This window comes from Camellia sinensis, chromosome 6, assembly GCF_055761805.1.
Source record: "Camellia sinensis isolate YWXY chromosome 6, ASM5576180v1, whole genome shotgun sequence".
Taxonomy (NCBI): domain Eukaryota; kingdom Viridiplantae; phylum Streptophyta; class Magnoliopsida; order Ericales; family Theaceae; genus Camellia; species Camellia sinensis.
The window spans coordinates 159505404-159519394 of NC_138966.1; the positions used below are offsets into that span (position 1 = coordinate 159505404).

Here is a 13991-nt window from a genome sequence, read left to right on the forward strand (position 1 = left end):
TATGTTATATATATTTAAATTTTAGATTTTTTATTTTGGTGTTTGTTTTAATGCACAAAATTTCTAATCTTGAAATCCTATTTTCCTATTTCAAATGCACTTGTAGTTGTATGTTTATATCTTGACCTTCGAGAATATTATATTTTGAGATTTCATATCATATTGGAGATAGGAGATAGAGATTTTAAGAATAGAGAATCTCATTCCAATTAGCTATATATATATATACTTGTGCATAATGCTTGGACACCACAAAAAAAGGGTGAGAATCCAAATTTTCTTTTCTATCCATGGCAACATCTCAACTTCCTATTTTTCCTCCCAAGTATTTGCAAGAAAATGATTTAACCCAAGAATGCAAGGAACTATTGTCTTCCCTACCCAGAGAAAAAGGGTGGGTTGTATCTCATTGCTATCAATACCAAGGTTTTTGGTACTCATCTAGGCAATTGCAAGGAGTAATTGCATGTCAACAACACTTTCAAGCTCAAGACACCGATATCCTTCTCGTTAGCACCCCTAAATCCGGCACCACCTGACTGAAGGCAATCTTGTTCGCAATAGAGAACCGAACACGTTATCCTGACATGAACCGACACCCATTGCTTGCAAACAATCCCTATGATCTTGTCCCTTTCTTGGAACGCAAGGTCTATGTTGACAAACAAGTTCCTGATCTCACCTCTTTCACTTCTCCGAGGCTTTTTGCAACCCATTTACCATTCTCATCCTTGCCTGAATCTGTGACGTGATCGACAAGCAAAGCTTGTCTATCTACGCAGGAACCCCATGGACACTTTCGTTTCACTTCATCACTTCGCAAACAAACTTAGACCTCTTAGCCTTGGACCGAATATAATTGAAGATGTATTTGATATGTTTTGTAGGGGAGTGTGCCTACGTAGACCCTTTTGGGATCATGTTTTGGGTTATTGGAAGGAGAGCTTGGAGAAACCTCAAAAAGTACTTTTTTTTTTTTTAAAGTATGAGGAGATGAAAGAAGAACCCACTATTCATCTAAAGAGATTAGTTGAGTTCTTGGACTGCCCATTTTCTCTAGAGGAAGAGACATTAGGGGTGGTGGATAAGATCTTAAGGTTGTGTAATTTGAAGGTGAACAAGAATTAATGGAAATATGTCATAAGGGAAGGAGAGTAAAGCCTTCTTTCAACGAGGTGAGGTTGGAGATTGGAAGAATTATCTGACAGATATGGCCGACCGCCTAGTCCAAATCGGCGAACAAAAGTTCGCTGAATTTGGGCTAAAATTTTGAGGCTCTTAGGTTTGTGATTATCATTAATTCAAATAAAGGTTTGTTGTTCATTTCAACAATTCTATTTTATTAGAACTCTTCTAAGTGATTATCTTCAAGCAATTATGTTGCTTCATTGTAGATGACGTGATACCACTAATGTATGGGATAAATCTTATTATACATAGCTTTTGTTGTTAACAAAAGAGAGAGCTGTAAATTCTCACCTCTGATATTATTTTAAATGATGTGCACTATTACATGTCCGATGCTAATTTGTACAATAATCAAACTTCTATGACACAATTAATTACCAAGGCATTATAGGTAAATCTAAGGATGATATTTTAGGATCTCTAGTAAGACTCTTCGATAATATAATGTTCTCTTAAAAAAGAAAGAAAAATAAAATGTATCATTTTCATTAATTTAGTGAATGATTTTTTATTTTGCATTTCTCTTTCCTTTCAAGCATGTAATATTTTAATTTATTTTTTTCCGCTGATGTTTTCCACTAATAAATGCATGCTTATGATCAGTGGCGGAGCGACAGAGCATCCAGGGGAGTCACGTGCTCCCCATGGGTTTTGGAATAATTTTTTTTTTCAAACATAAAGAAATATGTTAAATAAAAAAATTATAAAATATTATTTAGAGTGAAATATCAATGACATTTTTACAATTATAAGAATAATAATTGTTGTTTTTTTCTTATTGAAAATAAAAATATTACGATAAGTTATATTATTACTATCTATAAAAATTTCAATACAATGGTGATGTCTATTTGTCACGCCCTCAAAATAATAACATTAAACCCATCAATAGAGACATACATTGAAATATAAAAGCTCCACTTTCTTCTATTCATCAGAGTTCCATTACCAAAAGTATTACATGTTAACAACAAAGGCAGATGCCCTAAAGGCTTACAGCTTTCCAAGTTAACACTTGGTTACAACAAAAGAGTGCTAACTCAATTACACATTAAGCCCTTGGCTTGAATATACATGTAATACATCAAAGAAATAAAACAACAAAAGTCCGCCTGCCTCTAGCCTCCCAAGCTACGTCCTTGGAGGTGGCATGCTACCTGTACCTGAAAATGATATTCCCATATAGGGTGAGCCACAGCCCAGTAGAAATATACTAAACCAAATATGAACAATGACTAAAAGATTAGCAGTTGATAGATGGTCAATACTGATACTTTCCCTTATCGCATTTTACAGTTTCATGACATACAAGTCCATGTTACGATGCATTTTCCAATTCTTTTAAATTCTCAATTTATAACCATGGCTCAGAACCTGGCCAAACAACTCATATGAGACAGTAACTCATATTAAGCACTTCCTCATTTCATAATAGATAAACATACTAGCTATATCACACACCAACAGATAAGCATACAAGCTATATCACACACCAACAGATAAGCATACAAGCTATATCATCACTTTCACAGATATGCATAGGAGCACTATCACACTTCCAATGACAAGCATATGAGCTCTGTCAACACATTACTAGATAAGCATATGAGCTCTATCTATGGAGTCCATCTCCTATCTCCTCCCAACAACATCCGGTTTAGAGGTCCATCCCCTATCTTCCCCTAAACCGTGGAGTACATCCCATATCTCCTCCAACACAACACAATGCATATAAACAATAATTATACACATCATCACATAACACATAAATTTAATGTATTCTTTCAACCGTCATACTCAATGACACATTCCAGTGATTAGTTTCAGTTTGCCTAATCATCATGCATTGTCTACAACAATCAAGACTATTCTCCACCGATAGCCCAAAACAGTTATTTCTATACAGAAAATAAATGCAACAATGGATACATAATCAACATTCCAACTAGGTGAGTGATAAATAATCCAACTACACCCTTCAATCCCATATCTTTCCAAATCAATTCCTCATTTCTCATAATTAATTATGCAAATTAATTAACCAATGTAATTAGGGCATTTTCCATAATTAACATTACAACCCTTAGGTTCCATTTTCATTAACGTTTTAACATTAATTTCACTTTTCCAAGCCAAACATGCATCTAGGTTTTATATAGCTAAAACCCCAACTTTTGTAAATTTACACAAAAGCCCCAAACTTTCACAAAATTACCAAACTGACCCCAACATCTCAAAATACTAAAATTTAAAGACAAAGCTCATAAAGAGGAGTAGGATATCCCTACCTCGAAGTTAGAGCTCGAAAGGAGAAGAGACCAAAACCAAAGTGCTCCAAGGACCAAGATTTTCGGATCAAAACGACGCCCTCGACGATCAACACAACTTTTACAAAGGCCGAAGGGAAGGAGGACACTCTAACTAGATCAAACCCTAGAGAGAAGGGAGTTTCTAGAGAGAGAGGCTCTCAAAAAAAGTTTTTAAAAAAAGTAGGAGAGAGAAAGAAAGGCAAAAAGTGATTTAAAATCACCCAGCGGATAACTCATATACGTATGACCCGCTCGAGCGGAGAACACAACGCTCGAGCGTCAAGAACAAAAATCTGAACACGCTCGAGCGCAATAAGGCCCGCTCGAGTGCCAAGACACAAGAATAAAGCACTTCCACTCGAGCGCAAAAACCAGTCCGCTCGAGCGTAAATTTCCACCTCCCAGAACTTATACCCAGAAAGCACTACCTGCTCGAGCGCCATCAAACCCGCTCGAGCGCTACCGCTCGAGCGTAAAAATCACATCTGCAGAAGTTTTGCAGGAACACGAAATACTGGAGGTGTGTAATCCCCGCTCGAGCGCAAGAAGACCCGCTCGAGCGGATCACCTAAAAACTGGACAACAAGGAATTGAAACCAAGGCCTAACCAACCTGTAACAACCCTGCTCAAAACATCCTAAAACTCAATCAAGTGAAATTAAAGGATGATAACAAGATAGATACCACTACCAACTTCACGGAACCGAGTCCGGAATACAACAGAACAGTAAAGGGACAACCGGGATCGCTATAACCTTCCCCCCTTAAAGAATTTTATCCCCGAAATTAAACACAGGTTTTTCAGAAAAACAGGTTTTCTCCATTTTTGACAATATTTCAACATAATATTAAACAACCCGACCCATTACTGGTCGATCCCATCTCTTTTCAAGAGGCATTTCACAACATATATTACAAGTGCATTATCAACATGCAATTTTCTTCCATTTCCAACCATTTCCAATATACATGGTTCACAGTTCATATCATAATCAATATACATGATTCAACTCCAATTCTACAATATAGCCAACATATGCAATATCATAATCAACTTCCATATTAAGGTAAGTTCTACAATGTACTTCCATTAAACCAAAACATTACCAATGTTTTACAACTTAAGACATATATAAGGCTCTTAAGTCCAGCAACATTACAAAATTTAAGTACAAGATTACTCATCAATAAACAAGTCCGGATATTTCTCGCGGACCCCCAACTCACGTTCCCAAGTGGCTTCCTCCACTCTGTGATGTTTCCACAAAACCTTTACCAAAGGGATGGTCTTGCCACGCAGGACTTAATCCCGCCTATCCAAGACCCGAACCGGTCTCTCCTCATACGAGGCATCCTCATCTACCTCTAAGTCGGTCCAATCTAATACATGCGATGGGTCCGGCTCATACTTCCGAAGCATACTCACATGAAACACGTCATGCACTCCGGACAACTGCGGCGGCAAGGCTAAACGATAAGCAACCTCGCCAATCCTCTCAAGGATCTCAAAAGGCCCAATAAACCGAGGGGATAACTTCCCACTTTTCCCAAACCTCATCAAACCCCGCCTAGGTGATATCTTCAGAAAGACATGATCACCTATCTCAAACGCCAAAGGCCTCCTCCTACGGTCAGCATAACTCTTTTGGCGACTCTGGACTGTAACAAACCTCCTACGGATAAGCTCAACTTTCTCCGTCGTCTCTCTAACCAACTCCGGACCCAACAGAGGTGCGTCACCCACCTCGGCCCAACAAACCGGAGACCTACACGGTCGGCCATACAAGGCCTCAAACGGTGCCATACCGATGCTAGACTGAAAACTGTTGTTGTAGGCAAACTCCACCAATGGTAAGTGCCTCTCCCACGTCCCACTAAAGTCAAGGACACAACCTCGAAGCATATCCTCAAGGATTTGAATAGTACGCTCGGACTGCCTGTCAGTTTGAGGATGATAAGCCATACTAAAGGTCAACTTAGTACCCATGGCACTCTGCAAACTCTGCCACAACCTAGCAGTAAAACGAGGATCTCTATCTGAGACAATCGTCACTGGGACCCCGTGCAATCTCACTATGTCCCGAATATACAAGTCGGCAAGATGGTCTGCCGAATCTCTCACGCGCATAGGAATGAAGTGTGTTGACTTAGTCAACCGGTCTACAACCACCCAAATAGCATCACTACCCCGCTGAGTCCTCGGAAGACCTACAACGAAGTCCATAGTGACATGCTCCAACTTCCACTCGGCAATAGGCAAGGGTTGCAACAAACCCGCTGGCCTCTGATGCTCGGCCTTCACTTGCTAGCAAGTAAGGCACTTAGACATGAAACTGCCACATCTCTCTTCATACCTCGCCACCAAAACTGGCGACCCAAATCTCGATACGTCTTAGTGCCTCCTGGATACACCGCAAGACGTGAATGATGAAACTCTCGGAGTACTTCCTCTCGGCAAGACTCCGGCACAAACAAACGGTCTCGGTATCTCACACTCAGGTCGGGATACATCGTCAAACCTTTCTCAGCCTTCCCACTGGAGATCTTCTCTCAGAAGGACTCTACCTCAAGGTCACCTCTTTGTGCCTCTAACACTCTAGTCACAAGTGTAGGCTGCGCAATAACAGCAAACAAGGCCGCAGCCTCAACAGATTCGCCCAGATGCAAATCAAACTCGCCAAGTACACCCAACATCTCCCATTCCCGGATGGCTATACAAGCTACATCACTAATGGATTTCCTACTAAGGGCATCGGCCACAACATTGACCTTTCCCGGGTGATAGTGCAACTCAAAATCATAGTCCTCAATGAACTCCATCCATCTCCTCTGCCTCAAATTCAAGTCTCTCTGTGTAAACAGATACTTCAAACTCTTGTGGTCCGAGAACACCTCGAACCTCTCACCATAAAGGTAGTGCCTCCAAATCTTCAAGGCAAAGATCACTGCTGCTAACTCTAGGTCGTGTGTAGGGTAGTTCTTCTCGTGTATTTTCAACTGACGTGAGCCATAAGCTACCACTCTCCCCTTTTGCATCAACACACAACCCAAACCCTCTCGTGAGGCATCACAATAAACCACGTAACCTGACCCTCTCTCTGGAATAATCAAGACCGGAGCAGTGGTCAATCTAACCTTCAACTCTTGGAACGACTTTTCACAAGTCTCACTCCACACAAACTTGACCCCTTTCCGCGTCAATCTAGTCAACGGCGAAGCTAACCTGGAGAAATCCTTCACAAACCGACGATAATACCCAGCCAATCCCAGAAAACTGCGGATCTCAAACACACTCATAGGCTGTGCCCAATCTTGCACTGCCTCAACCTTGGATGCATCAACGGACACCCCTTCCCCGGATACTACGTGGCCTAAGAATTTGACTTCCCTTAGCCAGAACTCACACTTCCCAAACTTAGCATACAGCCTATGGGCTCTAAGCGACTCAAGCACCACTCTCAAGTGTTCCTCGTGCTCCTGCTCAGAAGGTGAATAGATAAGAATGTCGTCCACGAAAATGACTACAAATCGATCCAAAAATTCCCGGAAGATCCGGTTCATCAAATCCATAAAGACTGCCGGTGCATTGGTAAGCCCGAATGGCATCACCAGAAACTCATAATGGCCATACCGCTTACGGAATGCCGTCTTCGGAATATCCTCCTCCCTGACCCTCAACTGGTGGTAACCCGATCTCAAGTCTATCTTAGAGAAACAACGGGAACCCTTCAACTGGTCAAACAGATCATCTATACGGGGCATAGGGTACTTATTCTTGACCGTAGCCCGATTCAACTTTCGGTAGTCGATACACAATCTCAAGGCACCATCTTTCTTTTTAGCAAAGAGGGCCGGTACTCCCCATGGCGAAACACTAGGGCGAACAAAACCCTTATCTAACAATTCCTAGAGCTGAACTTTCAACTCAACCAACTCTGCTGGAGCAAAACGGTAAGGTGCCATAGAAATCGGCGCCGTGCCGGGCACCAGATCAATAGAGAACTCTATCTCTCGGTGAGGTGGCAAACTAACAAGGTCCTCGGGAAAGACATCTGAATACTCACAAACCACCCTCGGTAACACAAGCTGGGTCTCACCACACTCACCACTCTCAAAGCTAGCAAGTAGACCACTAAGCTCACTCCGCCCTCGCGAATCATACCCCGGTGGCAAAACACTACCAACTCGGTCTCCCAAGAAATGGAACCACTCCTCGCTCAAGGTGCATAACGTGACCCTCTGGCGATAGCAATCGATAACAGCCCGGTATGACGATAGCCAGTCCATACCCAAAATAACATCAAAACCCTTCATGGGCATAACTACAAAAGGAAAAGGAAGCCTATGGTCGGCGACCTCTATATCACAACCTCTAACACCTTGTTTCAAGATCAACTCACCACCAATAGGAGATACCACACAAATAGGAGATGCTAACTGTGCCAACTCCAATTCCAAAACAGATGCAAATTGCAGCAGATACAAAAGAATGAGATGCACTCGTGTCAATCAACACACTAGCAACCGAGTTGCAAAACAGAAAAGTACCTCTCACTACTGATGGAGCCGGTACTAGATCCTGTGCGGTAACAGCATATACGCGCCCTGTAGGCCCCTGATCCACTTGCTCACCCCTCGGAGCATACGACTGCTGTACTGACTGGGATGACGAAGCTCCCGGATTAGCCCTCGAGGCCTGCACAGACTGAGCTGGCTGATAACTCTGTGTCTGCCTAGAACCAGACGCTCCTGAAGTAGCACTTAACTGCGGGCAATACCTCTTCAGGTGCCCAGGCTGACCACACTGATAGCAAGACAAGGGCTGGCCCCTGCCCTGACTCTGGCCCTGAGGTCTAGCTGAAGAGGAAGCAGCTCGCTGACCCCCTCCCTTCTGCGGGCAATCCGAAGACTTGTGACCCAGCTGGCCACATGCAAAACAAGTCAAGCCTCCCTGACCGCCTCTCCCAGAGCCTGCACTCAGCACCGGAAAGGTCGATCTAGCAACTCCACCCTGAGACTACTGAGGGTTATAGCCCCTCTGTCTCCTGCCATCACCCTGACCCTCCTGGCCCCTCTGGGAGCCTTTATGTTTCTCCTCATCCTCCTCCTGCATCATAAGCTCCATATGAGCTGCAGCATCCACTAAATGTCTATACTCTCAGATATAAGACCCACCAACCCGCAACTTGAGGCCCCGCCTCAACTTCTGCTCAAACTCATAGCAACGGCGTTCTTCGGACGTCACCAACTCAGGTGCAAACCTGGACAAACTAGTAAAAGTGGCCTCAAACTCTGCCACAGACATGCCCTGCTGATTAAGCCGGCTAAACTGATCCCTCAGCTTCTCCCTAGCCACTGCAGATAAGAACCTCTCCTGGAAAGCATTCACAAACGCCTCCCATGTACCACCAACATGAGCCTTCTCGTACTTCCACCATTGACCCGCATCTCCCTTCAGTTGGAAGGATGCCAAGGTCACTTTCAGTGCCCCGTCCTCGATGCAAAGCATCTCGAACGTCTTACTCATTTGTTCCAACCACTCGTCAGCCTTCAATGGCTCCTTTGGATGCCCAACAAACTCATCCGGGTTAGACCGGAAGAACTCCCTCTTCAAGAAAGAAGGCCCTGCCTCTATTGCCTGATTCCCAGCTCTGAGAATACCCAAAGCTCCTGCTATCTCTCGTGCCAAGGCACTCATAGCCTGCTGACCCGCTGGCTCGGCCACGTTGACCTGACCAACACCCTCCTACACTGCCGGAATATCATCCGGTAAAGGTACTTCCTACCTCGCAGGCCTACCACGCCTTCCTCGCCCTGACATCCTAATAAAGGTAACACAGAACGTTAGCACATTCACAAATGTGCCAAAACTAAACACTGGCGTCCTAATGCATGGACAATTGTAATTCATTCCACGTAAGCACATAAACACATAAGCACTTACGAATTTCATTTCCAGATAATGATAGTCCCGAGGCATTACTAGAGTTCCGGTTAGAAACAACATTGATCAAGTGCCTTTCCAACAAGACTCACAGAAACCCAAGGATCCAATCAACATCCTAGAAACCAAACCCCATACCCACATAGTCACATAAGCATGTTATCAATTAAGCACATAGCATAAGACACTACATCTAAGTCTCTATCAAGCGAGACAAACCCATTGTGATCCTAATCACTTCCCACGTACCCAAAGTATTCGAACCTGGTACGCTCTGATACCAAGTTGTCATGCCCTCAAAATAATAACATTAAACCCATCAATAGAGACATACATTAAAATATAAAAGCTCCACTTTCTTCTATTCATCAGAGTTCCATTACCAAAAGTATTACATGTTAACAACAAAGGCAGATGCCCTAAAGGCTTACAGCTTTCCAAGTTAACACTTGGTTACAACAAAAGAGTGCTAACTCAATTACACATTAAGCCCTTGGCTTGAATATACATGTAATACATCAAAGAAATAAAACAACAAAAGTCCGCCTGCCTCTAGCCTCCCAAGCTACGTCCTTGGAGGTGGCATGCTACCTGTACCTGAAAATGATATTCCCATATAGGGTGAGCCACAGCCCAGTAGAAATATACTAAACCAAATATGAACAATGACTAAAAGATTAGCAGTTGATAGATGGTCAATACTGATACTTTCCCTTATCGCATTTTATAGTTTCATGACATACAAGTCCATGTTGCGATGCATTTTCCAATTCTTTTAAATTCTCAATTTATAACCATGGCTCAGAACCTGGCCAAACAACTCATATGAGACAGTAACTCATATTAAGCACTTCCTCATTTCATAATAGATAAACATACTAGCTATATCACACACCAACAGATAAGCATACAAGCTATATCACACACCAACAGATAAGCATACAAGCTATATCATCACTTCCACAGATATGCATAGGAGCACTATCACACTTCCAATGACAAGCATATGAGCTCTGTCAACACATTACTAGATAAGCATATGAGCTCTATCTATGGAGTCCATCTCCTATCTCCTCCCAACAACATCCAGTTTAGAGGTCCATCCCCTATCTTCCCCTAAACCGTGGAGTACATCCCATATCTCCTCCAACACAACACAATGCATATAAACAATAATTATACACATCATCACATAACACATAAATTTAATGTATTCTTTCAACCGTCATACTCAATGACACATTCCAGTGATTAGTTTCAGTTTGCCTAATCATCATGCATTGTCTACAACAATCAAGACTATCCTCCACCGATAGCCCAAAACAGTTATTTCTATACAGAAAATAAATGCAACAATGGATACATAATCAACATTCCAACTAGGTGAGTGATAAATAATCCAACTACACCCTTCAATCCCATAACTTTCCAAATCAATTCCTCATATCTCATAATTAATTATGCAGATTAATTAACCAATGTAATTAGGGCATTTTCCATAATTAACATTACAACCCTTAGGTTCCATTTTCATTAACGTTTTAACATTAATTTCACTTTTCCAAGACAAACATGCATCTAGGTTTTATATAGCTAAAACCCCAACTTTTGTAAATTTACACAAAAGCCCCAAACTTTCACAAAATTACCAAACCGACCCCAACATCTCAAAATACTAAAATTTGAAGACAAAGCTCATAAAGAGGAGTAGGATATCCCTACCTCGAAGTTAGAGCTCGAAAGGAGAAGAGACCAAAACCAAAGTGCTCCAAGGACCAAGATTTTCGGATCAAAACGACGCCCTCGACGATCAACACAACTTTTACAAAGGCTGAAGAGAAGGAGGACACTCTAACTAGATCAAACCCTAGAGAGAAGGGAGTTTCTAGAGAGAGAGGCTCTCAAAAAAAGTTTTTAGAAAAAGTAAGAGAGAGAAAGAAAGGCAAAAAGTGATTTAAAATCACCCAGCGGATAACTCATATACGTATGACCCGCTCGAGCGGAGAACACAACGCTCGAGCGTGAAGAACAAAAATCTGAACACGCTCGAGCGCAATAAGGCCCGCTCGAGCGCCAAGACACAAGAATAAAGCACTTCCGCTCGAGCGCAAAAACCAGTTCGCTCGAGCGTAGATTTCCACCTCCCAGAACTTATACCCAGAAAGCACTACCCGCTCGAGCGTAAACAAACCCGCTCGAGCGTAAAAATCACATCTGCAGAAGTTTTGCAGGAACACGAAATACTGGAGGTGTGCAATCCCCGCTCGAGCGCAAGAAGACCCGCTCGAGCGGATCGCCTAAAAACTGGACAACAAGGAATTGAAACCAAGGCGTAACCAACCTGTAACAACCCTGCTCAAAACATCCTAAAACTTAATCAAGTGAAATTAAAGGACGACAACAAGATAGATACCACTACCAACTTCACGGAACCGAGTCCGGAATACAACAGAACAGTAAAGGGACAACCGGAATCGCTATACTATTATTATTGGCATACAATTATAATTAATCTCAATGGAAATATGGAATTTATTGAATTATTAGTTACATTTGACATGTGGGGTTCATTCTCTATGTGTTTCTTTGCTATTGGTTTATGATATCATATGTCAATGATGACGTGATATTACTATTATATTGAATTTTTACTGAAATTTTGTATAAAAAATTACTTTATCATTATATAATTTATTTTAAAACTTATATCCATGACTTTTTTTTTAGAGGCTGTTTGGGAAATGGGATTTTAGCCTAAAATCCACAAATAGATAAAATAGACTAAAATAGCTAATAAGAAAAAATGTCACATTAAACTCATAATTATTTTATTTTTTTTCTCACAAACATCACATCCAACTATAAAAAAATCCAATCACCTTTCCAGACATAAAATTTTTTGCCTACTAAAAAAATTAAAAACTAAAATAACTTGCTAAAATAGCAACTTTTCATTCACATTGTCCATGATATACTAGTTAAAAATAATATATATATATATATATATCTTTTTTGAAGTCAATCGTAAAAATTTATGTGAAATATTTATATAAAAATTTTCATTGTTATAATTAACAAGTACCCCTCTAATTTAATTTCTTGGCTCCGCACAGTTTATGATGTCACAAATTTGATGGCACAACAACATAAAGAGTTAAATGTATTATAATATTTAAAACATTTATTATACTCAGTAGCAAAACGATAATTAGTGATATATGGTTAGTGTCGGCAAGATTCGATCAATCATATTATCAGAAAACAATTTTATTGTTTGATTGTGACTCCAAATCTTACATTAGATTATGTTGATTTGCGGAATTATGCAGTTTCATAAAATTTAAATATTTTGAGGTCAATGAAGGTCCATCTGATAGTGGAACAACGATGTCATAGTTTTGTTGGTTTTGAAAAAATGAATTTGGAACACTCGAATAGTAAATTAATGATTAATGTTTTATTTGTTTCAACAGAGAATATTTATTTTAAAAATAATTTTGGTATTTTTAGTATTTGGTAATTAACAAAATTTCACTATAAAAACACCTTTACAAGTTATTTGAAAATCTCTGTATAAAAACACAATAAAATAAAGATTGGGCTTGCTTCAGGTCCAAAATTTAGATTACAGGTGTTGTTCAAGACCGTTCATTTTATGCAGCATTGCGTTCATTTATAAAAAAAAATATAAATTTATCCAATAATCTTAACTTTTCATTTTATTGCATTTGTCTCTAAAAAAAATGAATGATAAATGTGTTTTAAAAAATATATTATTTATTTTTTACTTTGTTAGTAGCTATATTTAAATAATTTTTTATATTCCCATAGTCAACTTTTTTGAGATGATGTCACAAATAATTTCTATGACAAATTTATCATTATAAAAATTTCTTTAAAAAATACAATTCAACTACTTATACTTTCCACATCATATTTCAATACAAACTAACAAGAATAAATCAAAAATAAATCGAAATTCACAAACAAAAATTAAAATATTCCAATCATTTATCACTTCTATAAATTTCTCAGTATCATTACTAATAACAAATGATCAATTCACAAACACAAAACATACATCTAAAAGATTTTTAAAAATTTTGATTTAAAACGAAGGGAAAATAAGTTAAAAAAAAAAAAGGAAATCAGAATTTATAAGTAAATAAATTTCAAAGTATAATCCACGGTTAGAAGATAGATCGGTGCAAATCAATAAAATTTTAATGAATTAGATTGTATTTTACACTGCTCTAATTATAATAATGTGTTTCATGAGAATCAATTTGAGCACAATAGTTGAGTGAGCTTGAGGACAAAGAGGGTAGATAGCTAATGAGTCTACAAAATCTCCATGCCTTTTACAAGAGGTTTGGTCTTCCAATTTATATATATATATATATATATTTAATAAATATATTTCTTTTTTATTTGGTGACAGTGGATGAGGTTAAGCTAGGCTAGGGTTTCTCTGTCTAAAATAGCAATGTTATGTATTCATTAAAATATTTTATAAAAGTGTCAAGAATTTTAAAATGTGAAAATTTAAT

General features: G+C 39.7%; 1 pseudogene; it reads left to right on the forward strand.

The window, feature by feature from the left end:
- Window positions 1–290: 290 nt before the first annotated feature.
- Window positions 291–1273, forward strand: LOC114302421 (cytosolic sulfotransferase 15 pseudogene; annotated as a pseudogene).
- Window positions 1274–13991: the final 12718 nt, after the last annotated feature.